Source organism: Mus caroli, unplaced genomic scaffold, assembly GCF_978045245.1.
Source record: "Mus caroli unplaced genomic scaffold, Mus_caroli_1 scaffold_6, whole genome shotgun sequence".
Classification (NCBI taxonomy): domain Eukaryota; kingdom Metazoa; phylum Chordata; class Mammalia; order Rodentia; family Muridae; genus Mus; species Mus caroli.
In genome coordinates this window covers 65,886,800-65,892,799 of record NW_028227261.1, presented here as the reverse complement: position 1 = coordinate 65,892,799, position 6,000 = coordinate 65,886,800, and positions in this window count along the sequence as shown.

Here is a 6,000-nt window from a genome sequence, read left to right as displayed (position 1 = left end):
CCAGAAGTGAATACTGCTGCTGTAATATTCACCTGGAAGGCAAGCTACAACCATTGTTGCAATAGTGGCATGAGCATTATAGAGATAATTAACTGCCTATCTGAGGCCTGATTCGCAGGAGATAATTCATTCTCCCAATATTCTAAACCTGATGAAAAGCCCATGGCTAAGAAGGCCAAGGGCCCCAAGGCTGGAACAACTACTATTGTCTTATTAAATGGGCATGTTGTCAAATGGCCTGAGTATATATGTTTATACACATTCATTAGTGCTGACCTCAATCTCAGACAGAAGAGCTGCTCTCTGAGGTACGCAGCAATTAATGCAGGAACTAACAATTGGTCAAAATGCTGAGAATAAGGGACTGTTGAGTACTTGGCCCTACATGGAACATCTATGTCTATCTCTCACCTCAACCAAGTTTTAGAAAACACTTTGAGAGAGAAAGTAGAAAAGAATGTAACGATGGAAGATCAGAAGGCATGTTGCTAAGCAAACCTGTCTTCTAGAAAACACATGTCCACTGCATTCAAGAGCTTCCTGAAGGTGACATACACACTGTAGGTATTGTCACCTGCACAAGAGAGATCCAACAAGATCAGCCAACACTCCAAACCATGAATAGGACTCAGTGGGTTAAAGAAAAACAAAGACAAAAACAAAAATCAGAGAGGCAGGGTGGGGAGAGGAGTATATGTTAAGAGTGCCTGTGTGGAGAGAAAGGTGGAAGCTTGCACTGCCTATGATCTGCATACATTGGTTACATTATGAAATTGTCAAAAGTAAATAAAAGATATTCTACTAAAATAATTAAATCCTACTCATAACTTCATAAACAAGAGCTGAAGACAATATTTAAAGATATGAGAGAGAATTTTTAAAATAACCATGGAATTCTGAATCTTGTGAAATTACCTTTCAAAAGCAAAAGAGAAGTGAAAACTTTTTCAGGGAAAGAAAATCAAGGCAATGTACTGCCAGTATATCTATCATAAATAAAATACTGATTCGGGTTTTTTGCAGAGAAAGAAAAATAGTGTAAGCCAGAAACTCAGATCTGCAGAAAAAGCTTTGAAGAAATTGTAAGTAAATACACAATTAACCTTTTATTTTTCTTGTTCTCAATTTGTTCAAAATAGTCTCACAAGAGCACCATGTTTTCAGCATAGCCTACATGTGTGGGAGATGAAGGACAACACTGTCACAAAGGGCCAAAGGGATGCTGGCATCATAAGCCATATGAACCACTCAGGAAATAATGAGGAGCACCCATAAGGGGACTTAATTCATTGTAAATGTGTAATATATAACAACCACAAAGTACAAAATGTGAAATTAATATACTAAAGAGAAAAACATTGAGAATTTTCAAAATAATCACAAAAGGCAGAAGAACATGCAACAAAGAAAAGGGACCAAGGATCAATGTAATCAACTGAAAGGTGCAACAAATATGATAGATATTAGTCTCATCCTAGAGTAACTATGTGACATGTTCATGGAGTAAGAGTAACTGACACTGACAACAGATTGTCAGTGTGCACGAGAAACAAAATCCAACTGGACTTTCTGTAAGAAACTGATATAAAAATAAAGACATAATGTTAAAGGGTTATTAACCTCACACCAATTAGCATGACTAAGATAAAAAAAAAAAAAAAACCCAGGTAACAGCAGATGCTGGCAAGGATGTGGAGGAAGAGGAATGAACACTCATCCATTGCTAGTGGGATTGTAAGCTGGTACAACCACGTTGGAAAATAATCTGGCGATTCCTCAGCAAATTGGAAATAGGTCTACCTGAAGATCCAGCTATACCACTCCTATGCATATACCTAAAAGATGTTCCAACATATAACAAGGACACATGCTCCACTATGTTCGTAGCAGCCGTATTTATAATAGCCAAAAGCTTGAAATAGCCCAGATATCCAACAGAAGAATGGAGGGACACGGAGTCGGCGGACACCCCCAAGGTCCCCTAGAGGACTCTCCACCGATCTTAGGGCCACCTGTGAGTGGAACACAACTTCTGTTCCAATCCAATCACGCGGGACCTGAGACAGCACTAGGGAAGCAGAAAACCCAGCCTGACCAGGGTCCAAATCCCTTCTGGTTGGCGCCAGCACAGGGTCACCTGCGTGCAGAGTCAGCAGACACCCCCAATTCCCTAGAGGACAGCTTCTGAGGCAGACCCCATTTCAGGCTCCAGACATCCAGGCACCTTCCCTGCCAGAGGAGACGTGTCCGCCCCGCATGGGAGGGCTTTGCCCAAGCATCTGAGGGAGCCATCTTGGTTCCAGGATCCCTCCAAGACTAGTCTGCACTGGTGAGATTGTGGACTACAGAAGCTAACAGCTTCTTTGACAGGCCAAAGCAACACAGCTTCTGGGACAGGTCCTGTTTCTGGCCTTCATCTTCTGCCAGGAGGCAGGTCCGAATGCCAGATATCTGTGCACCTTCCCTGTAAGAGGAGAGCTTGCCTACAGAGAGTGCTCTGACCACTGAAACTCAGAGGAGAGAGCTAGTCTCCCAGGTCTACTGATAGAGGGAAACAGAATCATGAGAGGAACAATCTCTAAGCAGAGAAAACTATAACAACTAACTCCAGAGATTACCATATGGCAAAAGGCAAACATAAGAATCTTTTAACAGATATCAAGACCACCCACCATCATCAGAACGCAGCACTCCCACCTCGTCCAGTCTTGGGCACCCCAAAACACCTGAAAAGCTAGACCCCGATTTCAAAGCTTATCTCATGATGATGGCAGAGGATATCAAGAAGGACTTTAATAACTCACTTAAAGAAATACAGGAGAACACTTCTAAAGAGTTACAGGTCCTTAAAGAAAAACAAGGAAACAACCAAAGAGGTAGAAGTCTTTAAAAAAACAGGAAAACACATCCAAAGAGGTGATGGAAATGAACAAAACCATACTAGACCTAAAAAGGGAAGCAGACAGAATAAAAAAAAAAGTGAGGCAAAGCTGGAGATAGAAACCGTAGGAAAGAAATCTGGAACCATAGATGCAAGCATCAGCAACAGATACAAGAGATGGAAGAGAGAATCTCAGGTGCAGAAGATTCCATAGAGAACATCGGCACAACAATCAAAGAAAATGGAAAAATGCAAAAAGATCCTAACTCAAAACATCCAGGAAATCCAGGACACAGAGAAGACCAAACCTACGAATAATAGGAGTAGATGAGAATGAAGATTTTCAACTCAAAGGACCAACAAATATCTTCAACAAAATTATAATGTAATAATAATGTATAATGTAAATATAAATAAATATATTGTAAATATATAATATAAAATATAAATATATGATATAAAATATATTAAAATATAGATAATAATGTATTATATAATATAATACAACTATAATATAATTATTATATATTGCACCATTAATTAATTAATGTAATTACAATATATATATATACATATATGTGTGTGTATATATATGTATGTGTATATATATTTTTTTTTCTTACTGTTTTAAGGCTGCATATATATATATATATATATATATATATATATATATATATGTAACAGCTAAGAAAAGCAGCATCACCGAGATAACAAAATGATGGGGGTGCTTCAGAAGTCCCAGTCTCGCATAGGAGGAAGGTTCCTTGAGAGCAACTGGTCCCAGGACCATGCTGAAAGCGTGGAACACTAGTTCCAATGTTGGCAAAGGAACCAGCAGCAGCAGCATTGGGCAAGAGTACCAGAGGCACTCTTCATCTGAGCGACTGCCAAAGATGCTACCCCGAGTCAGGGAGGGTCTTCTCATGTCAATCTTGGCAGTCATGACAGTTTCCTGAGTGAGACAATTCTGCTTGTGAGAAGTTGAAATTTAAACCAACTATAGTTCAATGTTCTGGATCAAAGGAGTTTTGGTACTCAGGGCTGCCTTTATTAATGTGCAGGAAGAAGTGATACAATCGGTGATATTCTATTCCTGTGAGTTGCTCTCAGATGTCTGGGTCTCAGTTCCTGGTCTGTGAATTTCACACATGTTTCTCAAGTCCTCTTCCACAAGATGCAGAATAGGGTGGCCAAAGGAGTCTGGGATTATGCATTTCTCTTTATCTTGGCTAGGAATTGATAAAACTCAGGTCAGCCTCTGATAAAATGGGCTGTCTTAAGGATACACCTTTAAAACCATAAGAACAGAATGTTCTGTTGCATTTTAGTATTGTTACATTTCCTTCCCTGTGCCAAAAGTAGGATGCAGTTGTTCTACCTGTTCCTTGTAAGAACACTGTCTGGAGCCTGGAGTGACAGTTACAGAAGTACAGTGACTTCAAGTGTGCACACTTCAGACTTGTTCGCATCAGGCTTGGCAAATTGTGAGTGGAGTGTGAGCTTGCTGTGCTGGCCCTGGCTCACTCAGAGGAGCCCACACCAGGTTCTTATGAAGTGAGGGTGGAGTTTCTGCACGAACCAGTGTGTAGATTCTCTGCATCCACTGCTGTGTCTCTTATTTCATGTAGTGGCCTGTCCCAGTGTGTCAGTTCTCAGATGTGTAAAGGATTTTCGGGGTTTTCCTTGTTGCTGAGGTGAAATGAAGACTTCCCAGCACATTATCTGTTGAATAAGAAAGTGGAATTCTCTAAAATTGCCCATTACTTACTAATAGTTAATAATGTTTCTGTGATGTGGGAAATTCTGGTTTTACCAAATGTGAACACCTTAGAGAACATGACTAAAATTTCTGGCATGGTGAGGAGGTATATTTCAGTCATGATAGCATTCTGGAATCTGAGGTAGAAACACTTCAAGGTCAGCTTGGGTGAGAAAGAGGTGAGTGCATGAAGAAAAAGTCAAGAGAGTTCTTATATTTTCCAAAAAAATTGTGGGAGTAACCACGTGGTGAGAACACAATTATTACCGTTGATGTAAAAGGTGAGTCATATTTTCTGAGTGCCTAAGTACACCCATGGATTTCTAGGTATTTTGACAAATACTATTATGTATTTAATTCCTATATGTACATATCTTTTAAATAGATTTTTAAAAGTGACAAAATGAGGTGTATTTTGTTATGGCATTTTTCACATATATATCATTGTACAGTTTTATTCAGCCCCACCCATTACTATAATGCATAGTCTCCATTTTTTAAAATTGGTAATAATTAGCTGTTTTATGTGTGTGTATATGTGTATGCTGTGTATGTACACATACACTCATTATGCAAATACTTCAATGCATGTGTGGATGTCAGAGGATAACTTGCAGGAGTAGTTCTGTCTTCTTGTGAATCCCTAGGTTGTAGCTCAGGTCTTTAGGCTTGATGGCCAGCACCTTTACCCACTGAATCATCTTGCCCACCCATCCACTGTCCCCTTCATTTTGGCGTCCTTTCTCCCTGAAATAGTGTCTCCTATTGCTTTCATGTTCACATATCTACTATTCTTTCTTTTCACATACCCCACTACCATTTTATACATTTAGTACCATTTATATACATTTATATGTGATTTATATACATTTATATATGACACATATACATTTATATACATTTTATACTGTTTTTATACTAAGACACAGTTTGAGGGAAGTTACGTTTCTCTTATCCAGTTCATACCAGTGACAGAATGACTGAGAATGGTTTCATCTTGGTTCTTCCAACTTATGATATCCTAGTTAATAATCAAATCACTCATATGAATATTTTTTCCCTAATTGTTAAAATAATTATTATTTGCTTGACCTTCCAAAGGAAAAGGAAATTCCACAGAAGCTAAAAAGACAGGAGTTAAGATGGGATTGTTAAAAATTCTTATGTGTGGACATGACTTGGAATGAGGAATTATAACGGTTGCTAATTGGCAAGAGCTATTTCTCTAAAACTGGATTAATAACGAGCTCCCGGAAGGACATTATTACTTTACTCATACTGTCTTGCGCGCATCCGACTCGACCAGCAAGAACGACTCGACCAGCAAGAACGACGCTGCAACAGGATCCTTCTGCACGCG